Raw genomic sequence first — 16,043 nt, 5'->3', positions numbered from 1 at the left:
ATAGGGAAGAAAACTATAGGCATCCAAAGGAGCCCGGCTAGCTCAGTCGGTAGAGCATGAGACTCTTAATCTCAGGGTCGTGGGTTCGAGCCCCATGTTGGGCGAAAACAACTAAAATTGTAGTGCTTTTTGACCAAAAAAATACATCCTATCTGTGGAAACCGGCAGTGCAGGGATAGGGAAGAAAACTATAGGCATCCAAAGGAGCCCAGCTAGCTCAGTCGGTAGAGCATGAGACTCTTAATCTCAGGGTCGTGGGTTCGAGCCCCACGTTGGGCGAAAACAACTAAAATTTTAGTGCTTTTTGACCAAAACAATAGAAATTGAAAGTCTCTTTACAATATTTGCAATATTTTGACTGTTAACATGCAATATATGAATGCATGTCTGGATGATGTGTAATGGGGCAATACCACACCTTAATGTATTCACTGTAAAAGAAAAAGTATGTATCATCTTACTATAAAATAAAGTGGAGAAAACACAAATAAGACTTTTTTCCACACAGGTTTAATCGGCTATTTCCTGATATTCTTCAATGCGTTCTGATATTGACTGGTAATTGTGTTTGATACTTTCTTAGACTATTTCTGCCTCTGGCTGATGTGTATTTTCTTTCCAAACTCCACCAGAGCCTATGATTACACAGCATCCTATCTGTGGAAAACGGCAGTGCAGGAATAGGGAAGGAAACTATAGGCATCCAAAAGAGCCCGGCTAGCTCAGTCGGTAGAGCATGAGACTCTTAATCTCAGGGTCGTGGGTTCGAGCCCCACGTTGGGCGAAAACAACTAAAATTTTAGTGCTTTTTGACCAAAAAAATAGAAATTGAAAGTCTCTTTACAATATTTGCAATATTTTGATTGTTAACATGCAATATATGAATGCATGTCTGGATGATTTGTAATGGGGCAATACCACACCTTAATGTATTCACTGTAAAAGAAAAAGTATGTATCATCTTACTATAAAATAAAGTGGAGAAAACACAAATAAGACTTTTTTCCACACAGGTTTAATCGGCTATTTCCTGATATTCTTCAATGCGTTCTGATATTGACTGGTAATTGTGTTTGATACTTTCTTAGACTATTTCTGCCTCTGGCTGATGTGTATTTTCTTTCCAAACTCCACCAGAGCCTATGATTACACAGCATCCTATCTGTGGAAAACGGCAGTGCAGGGATAGGGAAGAAAACTATAGGTATCCAAAGGAGCCCGGCTAGCTCAGTCGGTAGAGCATGAGACTCTTAATCTCAGGGTCGTGGGTTCGAGCCCCACGTTGGGCGAAATCAACTAAAATTGTAGGACTTTTTGACCAAAAAAATACATCCTATCTGTCGAAAACGGCAGTGCAGGGATAGGGAAGAAAACTATAGGCATCCAAAGGAGCCCGGCTAGCTCAGTCGGTAGAGCATGAGACTCTTAATCTCAGGGTCGTGGGTTTGAGCCCCACGTTGGGCGAAAATATCTAAAATTTTAGTGCTTTTTGACCAAAAAAATAGAAATTGAAAGTCTCTTTACAATATTTGCAATATTTTGATTGTTAACATGCAATATATGAATGCATGTCTGGATGATGTGTAATGGGGCAATACCACACCTTAATGTATTCACTGTAAAAGAAAAAGTATGTATCATCTTACTATAAAATAAAGTGGAGAAAACACAAATAAGACTTTTTTCCACACAGGTTTAATCGGCTATTTCCTGATATTCTTCAATGCGTTCTGATATTGACTGGTAATTGTGTTTGATACTTTCTTAGACTATTTCTGCCTCTGGCTGATGTGTATTTTCTTTCCAAACTCCACCAGAGCCTATGATTACACAGCATCCTATCTGTGGAAAGCGGCAGTGCAGGGATAGGGAAGAAAACTATAGGCATCCAAAGGAGCCCGGCTAGCTCAGTCGGTAGAGCATGAGACTCTTAATCTCAGGGTCGTGGGTTCGAGCCCCACGTTGGGCGAAAACAACTAAAATTGTAGTGCTTTTTGACCAAAAAAATAGAAATTGAAAGTCTCTTTACAATATTTGCAATATTTTCATTGTTAACATGCAATATATGAATGCATGTCTGGATGATGTGTAATGGGGCAATACCACACCTTAATGTATTCACTGTAAAAGAAAAAGTATGTATCATCTTACTATAAAATAAAGTGGAGAAAACACAAATAAGACTTTTTTCCACACATGTTTAATCGGCTATTTCCTGATATTCTTCAATGCGTTCTGATATTGACTGGTAATTGTGTTTGATACTTTCTTAGACTATTTTTGCCTCTGGCTGATGTGTATTTTCTTTCCAAACTCCACCAGAGCCTATGATTACACAGCATCCTATCTGTGGAAAACGGCAGTGCAGGAATAGGGAAGAAAACTATAGGCATCCAAAGGAGCCCGGCTAGCTCAGTCGGTAGAGCATGAGACTCTTAATCTCAGGGTCGTGGGTTCGAGCCCCACGTTGGGCGAAAACAACTAAAATTGTAGTACTTTTTGACCAAAAAAATACATCCTATCTGTGGAAAACGGCAGTGCAGGGATAGGGAAGAAAACTATAGGCATCCAAAGGAGCCCAGCTAGCTCAGTCGGTAGAGCATGAGACTCTTAATCTCAGGGTCGTGGGTTCGAGCCCCACGTTGGGCGAAAACAACTAAAATTTTAGTGCTTTTTGACCAAAACAATAGAAATTGAAAGTCTCTTTACAATATTTGCAATATTTTGACTGTTAACATGCAATATATGAATGCATGTCTGGATGATGTGTAATGGGGCAATACCACACCTTAATGTATTCACTGTAAAAGAAAAAGTATGTATCATCTTACTATAAAATAAAGTGGAGAAAACACAAATAAGACTTTTTTCCACACAGGTTTAATCGGCTATTTCCTGATATTCTTCAATGCGTTCTGATATTGACTGGTAATTGTGTTTGATACTTTCTTAGACTATTTCTGCCTCTGGCTGATGTGTATTTTCTTTCCAAACTCCACCAGAGCCTATGATTACACAGCATCCTATCTGTGGAAAACGGCAGTGCAGGAATAGGGAAGGAAACTATAGGCATCCAAAAGAGCCCGGCTAGCTCAGTCGGTAGAGCATGAGACTCTTAATCTCAGGGTCGTGGGTTCGAGCCCCACGTTGGGCGAAAACAACTAAAATTTTAGTGCTTTTTGACCAAAAAAATAGAAATTGAAAGTCTCTTTACAATATTTGCAATATTTTGATTGTTAACATGCAATATATGAATGCATGTCTGGATGATTTGTAATGGGGCAATACCACACCTTAATGTATTCACTGTAAAAGAAAAAGTATGTATCATCTTACTATAAAATAAAGTGGAGAAAACACAAATAAGACTTTTTTCCACACAGGTTTAATCGGCTATTTCCTGATATTCTTCAATGCGTTCTGATATTGACTGGTAATTGTGTTTGATACTTTCTTAGACTATTTCTGCCTCTGGCTGATGTGTATTTTCTTTCCAAACTCCACCAGAGCCTATGATTACACAGCATCCTATCTGTGGAAAACGGCAGTGCAGGGATAGGGAAGAAAACTATAGGTATCCAAAGGAGCCCGGCTAGCTCAGTCGGTAGAGCATGAGACTCTTAATCTCAGGGTCGTGGGTTCGAGCCCCACGTTGGGCGAAATCAACTAAAATTGTAGGACTTTTTGACCAAAAAAATACATCCTATCTGTCGAAAACGGCAGTGCAGGGATAGGGAAGAAAACTATAGGCATCCAAAGGAGCCCGGCTAGCTCAGTCGGTAGAGCATGAGACTCTTAATCTCAGGGTCGTGGGTTTGAGCCCCACGTTGGGCGAAAATATCTAAAATTTTAGTGCTTTTTGACCAAAAAAATAGAAATTGAAAGTCTCTTTACAATATTTGCAATATTTTGATTGTTAACATGCAATATATGAATGCATGTCTGGATGATGTGTAATGGGGCAATACCACACCTTAATGTATTCACTGTAAAAGAAAAAGTATGTATCATCTTACTATAAAATAAAGTGGAGAAAACACAAATAAGACTTTTTTCCACACAGGTTTAATCGGCTATTTCCTGATATTCTTCAATGCGTTCTGATATTGACTGGTAATTGTGTTTGATACTTTCTTAGACTATTTCTGCCTCTGGCTGATGTGTATTTTCTTTCCAAACTCCACCAGAGCCTATGATTACACAGCATCCTATCTGTGGAAAGCGGCAGTGCAGGGATAGGGAAGAAAACTATAGGCATCCAAAGGAGCCCGGCTAGCTCAGTCGGTAGAGCATGAGACTCTTAATCTCAGGGTCGTGGGTTCGAGCCCCACGTTGGGCGAAAACAACTAAAATTGTAGTGCTTTTTGACCAAAAAAATAGAAATTGAAAGTCTCTTTACAATATTTGCAATATTTTCATTGTTAACATGCAATATATGAATGCATGTCTGGATGATGTGTAATGGGGCAATACCACACCTTAATGTATTCACTGTAAAAGAAAAAGTATGTATCATCTTACTATAAAATAAAGTGGAGAAAACACAAATAAGACTTTTTTCCACACATGTTTAATCGGCTATTTCCTGATATTCTTCAATGCGTTCTGATATTGACTGGTAATTGTGTTTGATACTTTCTTAGACTATTTTTGCCTCTGGCTGATGTGTATTTTCTTTCCAAACTCCACCAGAGCCTATGATTACACAGCATCCTATCTGTGGAAAACGGCAGTGCAGGAATAGGGAAGAAAACTATAGGCATCCAAAGGAGCCCGGCTAGCTCAGTCGGTAGAGCATGAGACTCTTAATCTCAGGGTCGTGGGTTCGAGCCCCACGTTGGGCGAAAACAACTAAAATTGTAGTACTTTTTGACCAAAAAAATACATCCTATCTGTGGAAAACGGCAGTGCAGGGATAGGGAAGAAAACTATAGGCTTCCAAAGGAGCCCGGCTAGCGCAGTCGGTAGAGCATGAGACTCTTAATCTCAGGGTCGTGGGTTCGAGCCCCACGTTGGGCGAAAACAACTAAAATTGTAGTGCATTTTGACCAAAAAAATACATCCTATCTGTGGAAACCGGCAGTGCAGGGATAGGGAAGAAAACTATGGGCATCCAAAGGAGCCCGGCTTGCTCAGTCGGTAGCGCATGAGACTCTTAATCTCAGGGTCGTGGGTTCGAGCCCCACGTTGGGCGAAAACAACTAAAATTTTAGTGCTTTTTGACCAAAAAAATAGAAATTGAAAGTCTCTTTACAATATTTGCAATATTTTGATTGTTAACATGCAATATATGAATGCATGTCTGGATGATGTGTAATGGGGCAATACCACACCTTAATGTATTCACTGTAAAAGAAAAAGTATGTATCATCTTACTATAAAATAAAGTGGAGAAAACACAAATAAGACTTTTTTCCACACAGGTTTAATCGGCTATTTCCTGATATTCTTCAATGCGTTCTGATATTGACTGGTAATTGTGTTTGATACTTTCTTAGACTATTTCTGCCTCTGGCTGATGTGTATTTTCTTTCCAAACTCCACCAGAGCCTATGATTACACAGCATCCTATCTGTGGAAAGCGGCAGTGCAGGGATAGGGAAGAAAACTATAGGCATCCAAAGGAGCCTGGCTAGCTCAGTCGGTAGAGCATGAGACTCTTAATCTCAGGGTCGTGGGTTTGAGCCCCACGTTGGGCGAAAACAACTAAAATTGTAGTGCTTTTTGACCAAAAAAATAGAAATTGAAAGTCTCTTTACAATATTTGCAATATTTTCATTGTTAACATGCAATATATGAATGCATGTCTGGATGATGTGTAATGGGGCAATACCACACCTTAATGTATTCACTGTAAAAGAAAAAGTATGTATCATCTTACTATAAAATAAAGTGGAGAAAACACAAATAAGACTTTTTTCCACACATGTTTAATCGGCTATTTCCTGATATTCTTCAATGCGTTCTGATATTGACTGGTTATTGTGTTTGATACTTTCTTAGACTATTTTTGCCTCTGGCTGATGTGTATTTTCTTTCCAAACTCCACCAGAGCCTATGATTACACAGCATCCTATCTGTGGAAAACGGCAGTGCAGGAATAGGGAAGAAAACTATAGGCATCCAAAGGAGCCCGGCTAGCTCAGTCGGTAGAGCATGAGACTCTTAATCTCAGGGTCGTGGGTTCGAGCCCCACGTTGGGCGAAAACAACTAAAATTGTAGTACTTTTTGACCAAAAAAATACATCCTATCTGTGGAAAACGGCAGTGCAGGGATAGGGAAGAAAACTATAGGCATCCAAAGGAGCCCGGCTAGCGCAGTCGGTAGAGCATGAGACTCTTAATCTCAGGGTCGTGGGTTCGAGCCCCACGTTGGGAGAAAACAACTAAAATTGTAGTGCATTTTGACCAAAAAAATACATCCTATCTGTGGAAACCGGCAGTGCAGGGATAGGGAAGAAAACTATGGGCATCCAAAGGAGCCCGGCTTGCTCAGTCGGTAGCGCATGAGACTCTTAATCTCAGGGTCGTGGGTTCGAGCCCCACGTTGGGCGAAAACAACTAAAATTTTAGTGCTTTTTGACCAAAAAAATAGAAATTGAAAGTCTCTTTACAATATTTGCACTATTTTGATTGTTAACATGCAATATATGAATGCATGTCTGGATGATGTGTAATGGGGCAATACCACACCTTAATGTATTCACTGTAAAAGAAAAAGTATGTATCATCTTACTATAAAATAAAGTGGAGAAAACACAAATAAGACTTTTTTCCACACAGGTTTAATCGGCTATTTCCTGATATTCTTCAATGCGTTCTGATATTGACTGGTAATTGTGTTTGATACTTTCTTAGACTATTTCTGCCTCTGGCTGATGTGTATTTTCTTTCCAAACTCCACCAGAGCCTATGATTACACAGCATCCTATCTGTGGAAAGCGGCTGTGCAGGGATAGGGAAGAAAACTATAGGCATCCAAAAGAGCCCGGCTAGCTCAGTCGGTAGAGCATGAGACTCTTAATCTCAGGGTCGTGGGTTCGAGCCCCACGTTGGGCGAAAACAACTAAAATTTTAGTGCTTTTTGACCAAAAAAATAGAAATTGAAAGTCTCTTTACAAAATTTGCAATATTTTCATTGTTAACATGCAATATATGAATGCATGTCTGGATGATGTGTAATGGGGCAATACCACACCTTAATGTATTCACTGTAAAAGAAAAAGTATGTATCATCTTACTATAAAATAAAGTGGAGAAAACACAAATAAGACTTTTTTCCACACAGGTTAAATCGGCTATTTCCTGATATTCTTCAATGCGTTCTGATATTGACTGGTAATTGTGTTTGATACTTTCTTAGACTATTTCTGCCTCTGGCTGATGTGTATTTTCTTTCCAAACTCCACCAGAGCCTATGATTACACAGCATCCTATCTGTGGAAAACGGCAGTGCAGGGATAGGGAAGAAAACTATAGGCATCCAAAGGAGCCCGGCTAGCTTAGTCGGTAGAGCATGAGACACTTAATCTCAGGGTCGTGGGTTCGAGCCCCACGTTGGGCGAAAACAACTAAAATGTTAGTGCTTTTTGACCAAAAAAATACATCCTATCTGTGGAAAACGGCATTGCAGGGATAGGGAAGAAAACTATAGGCATCCAAAGGAGCCCGGCTAGCTCAGTCGGTAGAGCATGAGACTCTTAATCTCAGGGTCGTGGGTTCGAGCCCCACGTTGGGTGAAAACAACTAAAATTTTAGTGCTTTTTGACCAAAAAAATAGAAATTGAAAGTCTCTTTACAATATTTGCAATATTTTCATTGTTAACATGCAATATATGAATGCATGTCTGGATGATGTGTAATGGGGCAATACCACACCTTAATGTATTCACTGTAAAAGAAAAAGTATGTATCATCTTACTATAAAATAAAGTGGAGAAAACACAAATAAGACCTTTTTCCACACAGGTTTAATCGGCTATTTCCTGATATTCTTCAATGCGTTCTGATATTGACTGGTAATTGTGTTTGATACTTTCTTAGACTATTTCTGCCTCTGGCTGATGTGTATTTTCTTTCCAAACTCCACCAGAGCCTATGATTACACAGCATCCTATCTGTGGAAAACGGCAGTGCAGGGATAGGGAAGAAAACTATAGGCATCCAAAGGAGCCCAGCTAGCTCAGTCCGTAGAGCATGAGACTCTTAATCTTAGGGTCGTGGGTTTGAGCCCCACGTTGGGCGAAAACAACTAAAATGTTAGTGCTTTTTGACCAAAAAAATACATCCTATCTGTGGAAAACGGCATTGCAGGGATAGGGAAGAAAACTATAGGCATCCAAAGGAGCCCGGCTAGCTCAGTCGGTAGAGCATGAGACTCTTAATCTCAGGGTCGTGGGTTCGAGCCCCACGTTGGGTGAAAACAACTAAAATTTTAGTGCTTTTTGACCAAAAAAAATACATCCTATCTGTGGAAAACGGCAGTGCAGGGATAGGGAAGAAAACTATGGGCATCCAAAGGAGCCCAGCTTGCTCAGTCGGTAGCGCATGAGACTCTTAATCTCAGGGTCGTGGGTTCGAGCCCCACGTTGGGCAAAAACAACTAAAATTTTAGTGCTTTTTGACCAAAAAAATAGAAATTGAAAGTCTCTTTACAATATTTGCAATATTTTGATTGTTAACATGCAATATATGAATGCATGTCTGGATGATGTGTAAAGGGGCAATACCACACCTTAATGTATTCACTGTAAAAGAAAAAGTATGTATCATCTTACTATAAAATAAAGTGGAGAAACACAAATAAGACTTTTTTCCACACAGGTTTAATCGGCTATTTCCTGATATTCTTCAATGCGTTCTGATATTGACTGGTAATTGTGTTTGATACTTTCTTAGACTATTTCTGCCTCTGGCTGATGTGTATTTTCTTTCCAAACTCCACCAGAGCCTATGATTACACAGCATCCTATCTGTGGAAAGCGGCAGTGCAGGGATAGGGAAGAAAACTATAGACATCCAAAGGAGCCCGGCTAGCTCAGTCGGTAGAGCATGAGACTCTTAATCTCAGGGTCGTGGGTTCGAGCCCCACGTTGGGCGAAAACAACTAAAATTGTAGAGCTTTTTGACCAAAAAAATACATCCTATCTGTGGAAAACGGCAGTGCAGGGATAGGGAAGAAAACTATAGGCATCCAAAGGAGCCTGGCTAGCTCAGTCGGTAGAGCATGAGACTCTTAATCTCAGGGTCGTGGGTTCGAGCCCCACGTTGGGCGAAAACAACTAAAATTGTAGTGCTTTTTGACCAAAAAAATACATCCTATCTGTGGAAACCGGCAGTGCAGGGATAGGGAAGAAAACTATGGGCATCCAAAGGAGCCCGGCTTGCTCAGTCGGTAGCGCATGAGACTCTTAATCTCAGGGTCGTGGGTTCAAGCCCCACGTTGGGCGAAAACAACTAAAATTTTAGTGCTTTTTGACCAAAAAAATAGAAATTGAAAGTCTCTTTACAATATTTGCAATATTTTCATTGTTAACATGCAATATATGAATGCATGTCTGGATGATGTGTAATGGGGCAATACCACACCTTAATGTATTCACTGTAAAAGAAAAAGTATGTATCATCTTACTATAAAATAAAGTGGAGAAAACACAAATAAGACTTTTTTCCACACAGGTTAAATCGGCTATTTCCTGATATTCTTCAATGCGTTCTGATATTGACTGGTAATTGTGTTTGATACTTTCTTAGACTATTTCTGCCTCTGGCTGATGTGTATTTTCTTTCCAAACTCCACCAGAGCCTATGATTACACAGCATCCTATCTGTGGAAAACGGCAGTGCAGGGATAGGGAAGAAAACTATAGGCATCCAAAGGAGCCCGGCTAGCTTAGTCGGTAGAGCATGAGACTCTTAATCTCAGGGTCGTGGGTTTGAGCCCCACGTTGGGCGAAAACAACTAAAATTTTAGTGCTTTTTGACCAAAAAAATACATCCTATCTGTGGAAAACGGCATTGCAGGGATAGGGAAGAAAACTATAGGCATCCAAAGGAGCCCGGCTAGCTCAGTCGGTAGAGCATGAGACTCTTAATCTCAGGGTCGTGGGTTCGAGCCCCACGTTGGGCGAAAACAACTAAACTTGTAGTGCTTTTTGACCAAAAAAATACATCCTATCTGTGTAAAGCGGCAGTGCAGGGATAGGGAAGAAAACATTGGGCGAAAACAACTAAAACTTTAGTGCTTTTTGACCAAAAAAATAGAAATTGAAAGTCTCTTTACAATATTTGCAATATTTTCATTGTTAACATGCAATATATGAATGCATGTCTGGATGATGTGTAATGGGGCAATACCACACCTTAATGTATTCACTGTAAAAGAAAAAGTATGCATCATCTTACTATAAAATAAAGTGGAGAAAACACAAATAAGACTTTTTTCCACACAGGTTTAATCGGCTATTTCCTGATATTCTTCAATGCGTTCTGATATTGACTGGTAATTGTGTTTGATACTTTCTTAGACTATTTCTGCCTCTGGCTGATGTGTATTTTCTTTCCAAACTCCACCAGAGCCTATGATTACACAGCATCCTATCTGTGGAAAGCGGCAGTGCAGTGATAGGGAAGAAAACTATAGGCATCCAAAGGAGCCTGGCTAGCTCAGACGGTAGAGCATGAGACTCTTAATCTCAGGGTCGTGGGTTCGAGCCCCACGTTGGGCGAAAACAACTAAAATTTTAGTGCTTTTTGACCAAAAAAATAGAAATTAAAAGTCTCTTTGCAATATTTTCATTGTTAACATGCAATATATGAATGCATGTCTGGATGATGTGTAATGGGGCAATACCACACCTTAATGTATTCACTGTAAAAGAAAAAGTATGCATCATCTTACTATAAAATAAAGTGGAGAAAACACAAATAAGACTTTTTTCCACACAGGTTTAATCGGCTATTTCCTGATATTCTTCAATGCGTTCTGATATTGACTGGTAATTGTGTTTGATACTTTCTTAGACTATTTCTGCCTCTGGCTGATGTGTATTTTCTTTCCAAACTCCACCAGAGCCTATGATTACACAGCATCCTATCTGTGGAAAGCGGCAGTGCAGGGATAGGGAAGAAAACTATAGGCATCCGAAGGAGCCTGGCTAGCTCAGACGGTAGAGCATGAGACTCTTAATCTCAGGGTCGTGGGTTCGAGCCCCACGTTGGGCGAAAACAACTAAAATTTTAGTGCTTTTTGACCAAAAAAATAGAAATTAAAAGTCTCTTTGCAATATTTTCATTGTTAACATGCAATATATGAATGCATGTCTGGATGATGTGTAATGGGGCAATACCACACCTTAATGTATTCACTGTAAAAGAAAAAGTATGCATCATCTTACTATAAAATAAAGTGGAGAGAACACAAATAAGACTTTTTTCCACACAGGTTTAATCGGCTATTTCCTGATATTCTTCAATGCGTTCTGATATTGACTGGTAATTGTGTTTGATACTTTCTTAGACTATTTCTGCCTCTGGCTGATGTGTATTTTCTTTCCAAACTCCACCAGAGCCTATGATTACACAGCATCCTATCTGTGGAAAGCGGCAGTGCAGGGATAGGGAAGAAAACTATAGGCATCCAAAGGAGCCCGGCTAGCTCAGTCGGTAGAGCATGAGACTCTTAATCTCAGGGTCGTGGGTTCGAGCCCCACGTTGGGCGAAAACAACTAAAATTTTAGTGCTTTTTGACCAAACAAATAGAAATTGAAAGTCTCTTTACAATATTTGCAATATTTTGATTGTTAACATGCAATATATGAATGCATGTCTGGATGATGTGTAATGGGGCAATACCACACCTTAATGTATTCACTGTAAAAGAAAAAGTATGTATCATCTTACTATAAAATAAAGTGGAGAAAACACAAATAAGACTTTTTTCCACACAGGTTTAATCGGCTATTTCCTGATATTCTTCAATGCGTTCTGATATTGACTGGTAATTGTGTTTGATACTTTCTTAGACTATTTCTGCCTCTGGCTGATGTGTATTTTCTTTCCAAACTCCACCAGAGCCTATGATTACACAGCATCCTATCTGTGGAAAACGGCAGTGCAGGGATAGGGAAGAAAACTATAGGCATCCAAAGGAGCCCGGCTAGCTCAGTCGGTAGAGCATGAGACTCTTAATCTCAGGGTCGTGGGTGCGAGCCCCACGTTGGGCGAAAACAACTAAAATTTTAATGCTTTTTGACCAAAAAAATAGAAATTGAAAGTCTCTTTACAATATTTGCAATATTTTTATTGTTAACATGCAATATATGAATGCATGTCTGGATGATGTGTAATGGGGCAATACCACACCTTAATGTATTCACTGTAAAAGAAAAAGTATGTATCATCTTACTATAAAATAAAGTGGAGAAAACACAAATAAGACTTTTTTCCACACAGGTTTAATCGGCTATTTCCTGATATTCTTCAATGTGTTCTGATATTGACTGGTAATTGTGTTTGATACTTTCTTAGACTATTTCTGCCTCTGGCTGATGTGTATTTTCTTTCCAAACTCCACCAGAGCCTATGATTACACAGCATCCTATCTGTGGAAAACGGCAGTGCAGGGATAGGGAAGAAAACTATAGGTATCCAAAGGAGCCCGGCTAGCTTAGTCGGTAGAGCATGAGACTCTTAATCTCAGGGTCGTGGGTTCAAGCCCCACATTGGGCGAAAACAACTAAAATTGTAGGACTTTTTGACCAAAAAAATACATCCTATCTGTGGAAAACGGCAGTGCAGGGATAGGGAAGAAAACTATAGGCATCCAAAGGAGCCCGGCTAGCTCAGTCGGTAGAGCATGCGACTCTTAATCTCAGGGTCGTGGGTTTGAGCCCCACGTTGGGCGAAAACAACTACAATTTTAGTGCTTTTTGACCAAAAAAATAGAAATTGAAAGTCTCTTTACAATATTTGCAATATTTTCATTGTTAACATGCAATATATGAATGCATGTCTGGATGATGTGTAATGGGGCAATACCACACCTTAATGTATTCACTGTAAAAGAAAAAGTATGCATCATCTTACTATAAAATAAAGTGGAGAAAACACAAATAAGACTTTTTTCCACACAGGTTTAATCGGCTATTTCCTGATATTCTTCAATGCGTTCTGATATTGACTGGTAATTGTGTTTGATACTTTCTTAGACTATTTCTGCCTCTGGCTGATGTGTATTTTCTTTCCAAACTCCACCAGAGCCTATGATTACACAGCATCCTATCTGTGGAAAACGGCAGTGCAGGAATAGGGAAGAAAACTATAGGCATCCAAAGGAGCCCGGCTAGCTCAGTCGGTAGAGCATGAGACTCTTAATCTCAGGGTCGTGGGTTCGAGCCCCACGTTGGGCGAAAACAACTAAAATTGTAGTACTTTTTGACCAAAAAAATACATCCTATCTGTGGAAAACGGCAGTGCAGGGATAGGGAAGAAAACTATAGGCATCCAAAGGAGCCCGGCTAGCGCAGTCGGTAGAGCATGAGACTCTTAATCTCAGGGTCGTGGGTTCGAGCCCCACGTTGGGCGAAAACAACTAAAATTGTAGTGCATTTTGATCAAAAAAATACATCCTATCTGTGGAAACCTGCAGGGATAGGGAAGAAAACTATGGGCATCCAAAGGAGCCCGGCTTGCTCAGTCGGTAGCGCATGAGACTCTTAATCTCAGGGTCGTGGGTTCGAGCCCCACGTTGGGCGAAAACAACTAAAATTTTAGTGCTTTTTGACCAAAAAAATAGAAATTGAAAGTCTCTTTACAATATTTGCAATATTTTGATTGTTAACATGCAATATATGAATGCATGTCTGGATGATGTGTAATGGGGCAATACCACACCTTAATGTATTCACTGTAAAAGAAAAAGTATGTATCATCTTACTATAAAATAAAGTGGAGAAAACACAAATAAGACTTTTTTCCACACAGGTTTAATCGGCTATTTCCTGATATTCTTCAATGCGTTCTGATATTGACTGGTAATTGTGTTTGATACTTTCTTAGACTATTTCTGCCTCTGGCTGATGTGTATTTTCTTTCCAAACTCCACCAGAGCCTTTGATTACACAGCATCCTATCTGTGGAAAACGGCAGTGCAGGGATAGGGAAGAAAACTATGGGCATCCAAAGGAGCCCAGCTAGCTCAGTCGGTAGAGCATGAGACTCTTAATCTCAGGGTCGTGGGTTCAAGCCCCACGTTGGGCGAAAACAACTAAAATTGTAGTGCTTTTTGACCCAAAAAATACATCCTATCTGTGGAAAACGGCAGTGCAGGGATAGGGAAGAAAACTATAGGCATCCAAAGGAGCCCGGCTAGCTCAGTGGGTAGAGCATGAGACTCTTAATCTCAGGGTCGTGGGTTCGAGCCCCACGTTGGGCGAAAACAACTAAAGTTGTAGTGCTTTTTGACCAAAAAAATAGAAATTGAAAGTCTCTTTACAATATTTGCATTATTTTGATTGTTAACATGCAATATATGAATGCATGTCTGGATGATGTGTAAAGGGGCAATACCACACCTTAATGTATTCACTGTAAAAGAAAAAGTATGTATCATCTTACTATAAAATAAAGTGGAGAAAACACAAATAAGACTTTTTTCCACACAGGTTTAATCGGCTATTTCCTGATATTCATCAATGCGTTCTGATATTGACTGGTAATTGTGTTTGATACTTTCTTAGACTATTTCTGCCTCTGGCTGATGTGTATTTTCTTTCCAAACTCCACCAGAGCCTTTGATTACACAGCATCCTATCTGTGGAAAACGGCAGTGCAGGGATAGGGAAGAAAACTATAGGCATCCAAAGGAGCCCAGCTAGCTCAGTCGGTAGAGCATGAGACTCTTAATCTCAGGGTCGTGGGTTCGAGCCCCACGTTGGGCGAAAACAACTAAAATTTTAGTGCTTTTTGACCAAAACAATAGAAATTGAAAGTCTCTTTACAATATTTGCAATATTTTGATTGTTTACATGCAATATATGGATGCATGTCTGGATGATGTGTAATGGGGCAATACCACACCTTAATGTATTCACTGTAAAAGAAAAAGTATGTATCATCTTACTATAAAATAAAGTGGAGAAAACACAAATAAGACTTTTTTCCACACAGGTTTAATCGGCTATTTCCTGATATTCTTCAATGCGTTCTGATATTGACTGGTAATTGTGTTTGATACTTTCTTAGACTATTTCTACCTCTGGCTGATGTGTATTTTCTTTCCAAACTCCACCAGAGCCTATGATTACACAGCATCCTATCTGTGGAAAACGGCAGTGCAGGGATAGGGAAGAAAACTATAGGCATCCAAAGGAGCCCGGCTAGCTCAGTTGGTAGAGCATGAGACTCTTAATCTCAGGGTCGTGGGTTCGAGCCCCACGTTGGGCGAAAACAACTAAAATTGTAGTGCTTTTTGACCAAAAAAATACATCCTATCTGTGGAAAACGGCAGTGCAGGGATAGGGAAGAAAACTATGGGCATCCAAAGGAGCCCAGCTAGCTCAGTCGGTAGAGCATGAGACTCTTAATCTCAGGGTCGTGGGTTCGAGCCCCACGTTGGGCGAAAACAACTAAAATTTTAGTGCTTTTTGACCAAAAAAATAGAAATTGAAAGTCTCTTTACAATATTTGCAATATTTTGATTGTTAACATGCAATATATGAATGCATGTCTGGATGATGTGTAATGGGGCAATACCACACCTTAATGTATTCACTGTAAAAGAAAAAGTATGTATCATCTTACTATAAAATAAAGTGGAGAAAACACAAATAAGACTTTTTTCCACACAGGTTTAATCGGCTATTTCCTGATATTCTTCAATGCGTTCTGATATTGACTGGTAATTGTGTTTGATACTTTCTTAGACTATTTCTGCCTCTGGCTGATGTGTATTTTCTTTCCAAACTCCACCAGAGCCTATGATTACACAGCATCCTATCTGTGGAAAGCGGCAGTGCAGGGATAGGGAAGAAAACTATAGACAT

The 16,043-nt window shown here is 39.7% G+C and overlaps 5 non-coding genes across 5 annotated transcripts; all 5 read left to right on the top strand.

Moving 5' to 3' along the window:
• Positions 1–206: 206 nt before the first annotated feature.
• Positions 207–279, top strand: TRNAK-CUU (transfer RNA lysine (anticodon CUU)). Its single transcript has one exon. It is a non-coding gene; the product is annotated as a tRNA-Lys (tRNA).
• A 2,297-nt stretch (positions 280–2,576) lies between these two features.
• TRNAK-CUU (transfer RNA lysine (anticodon CUU)) lies at positions 2,577–2,649 on the top strand. Its single transcript has one exon. It is a non-coding gene; the product is annotated as a tRNA-Lys (tRNA).
• Positions 2,650–14,866: 12,217 nt separating this feature from the next.
• TRNAK-CUU (transfer RNA lysine (anticodon CUU)) lies at positions 14,867–14,939 on the top strand. Its single transcript has one exon. It is a non-coding gene; the product is annotated as a tRNA-Lys (tRNA).
• Positions 14,940–15,371: 432 nt separating this feature from the next.
• TRNAK-CUU (transfer RNA lysine (anticodon CUU)) lies at positions 15,372–15,444 on the top strand. Its single transcript has one exon. It is a non-coding gene; the product is annotated as a tRNA-Lys (tRNA).
• A 102-nt stretch (positions 15,445–15,546) lies between these two features.
• Positions 15,547–15,619, top strand: TRNAK-CUU (transfer RNA lysine (anticodon CUU)). Its single transcript has one exon. It is a non-coding gene; the product is annotated as a tRNA-Lys (tRNA).
• Positions 15,620–16,043: the final 424 nt, after the last annotated feature.

Source organism: Ambystoma mexicanum, chromosome 4q, assembly GCF_040938575.1.
Source record: "Ambystoma mexicanum isolate Mex_15411 chromosome 4q, UKY_AmexF1_1, whole genome shotgun sequence".
NCBI lineage: Eukaryota > Metazoa > Chordata > Amphibia > Caudata > Ambystomatidae > Ambystoma > Ambystoma mexicanum.
Note: the sequence above shows the minus strand (reverse complement) of the source record. Positions and strands in the feature narration are given on the sequence as shown.